The sequence below is a fragment of the Orycteropus afer genome, unplaced genomic scaffold (assembly GCF_000298275.1).
Source record: "Orycteropus afer afer isolate SDZICR_OR568_19922 unplaced genomic scaffold, OryAfe1.0 scaffold00224, whole genome shotgun sequence".
In the NCBI taxonomy this organism is placed as follows: domain Eukaryota; kingdom Metazoa; phylum Chordata; class Mammalia; order Tubulidentata; family Orycteropodidae; genus Orycteropus; species Orycteropus afer.
In genome coordinates this window covers 4,062,043-4,062,763 of record NW_006921811.1, presented here as the reverse complement: position 1 = coordinate 4,062,763, position 721 = coordinate 4,062,043, and the positions used below count along the sequence as shown (strand labels likewise).

The window sequence follows — 721 nt, the reverse complement described above, 5'->3', positions numbered from 1 at the left end:
GGGCACCATCTAGTTCTTCTGGTCTCATAGTTATATAGGTTGAAGATTGCATGGTGTACCAGTCACTGGGACTAATTGTTTCCATGAATTTTTGGTTTTCTTCATTCTTTTTTGCTCTGGATGAGGAGAGACCCATCGTTGCATCTAGATGGCAGCTTGCTTAGCTTTTAAGATCCCAGTTGCTACTCGCCAAAGTAGGATGTGGAACAATGTTTTGTATAGTATGTTATGCCAATTGAGCTTGATGTCCCCTGCGACTATGGTCCCGAGCCCACAGCTACTTGGTCCCTCTGGGTAGCTGGCTGTGACCAAGCAGTGACTACAACTTTGCCCCATATCAGCTCTACTATACACCTGGGAATTCAGATCATACACGTAAACTTAAAGGACCATTGTCTGGCAACCCTATACATGTTCTTGGGTACACTCCCCATTTCATAGACATACCTAATAGTTCAGCCTCTCTACCCATCTATCCACCTGTATACTCATGTTTGCCTTAACTGACAACGCAGTACTGTATGTGCAAAAGGGTTCATCTTTGCTGTCTGTACCTCCCATGCACCTCTCTGTCTTTCTCTTCCTCAATTCCACCATATTGTTCACTCACCTTTGGTAGATTGCCTTTCCCCTCACCCAAATCAATACTTATCTCTATCTGTCTAACAGTGTTCCCTCCCCTCCCCTCCCACCCCTGGTAACCAACAAAGAAAATTTCCTT

General features: G+C 44.7%; 1 protein-coding gene across 1 annotated transcript in view; it reads left to right on the top strand.

Annotated features, from left to right (window-relative positions):
* The window catches only part of STX18 (syntaxin 18), a 180,497-nt gene that overhangs the window by 18,085 nt on the left and 161,691 nt on the right, over positions 1 to 721 (top strand). The window lies entirely within an intron of this gene.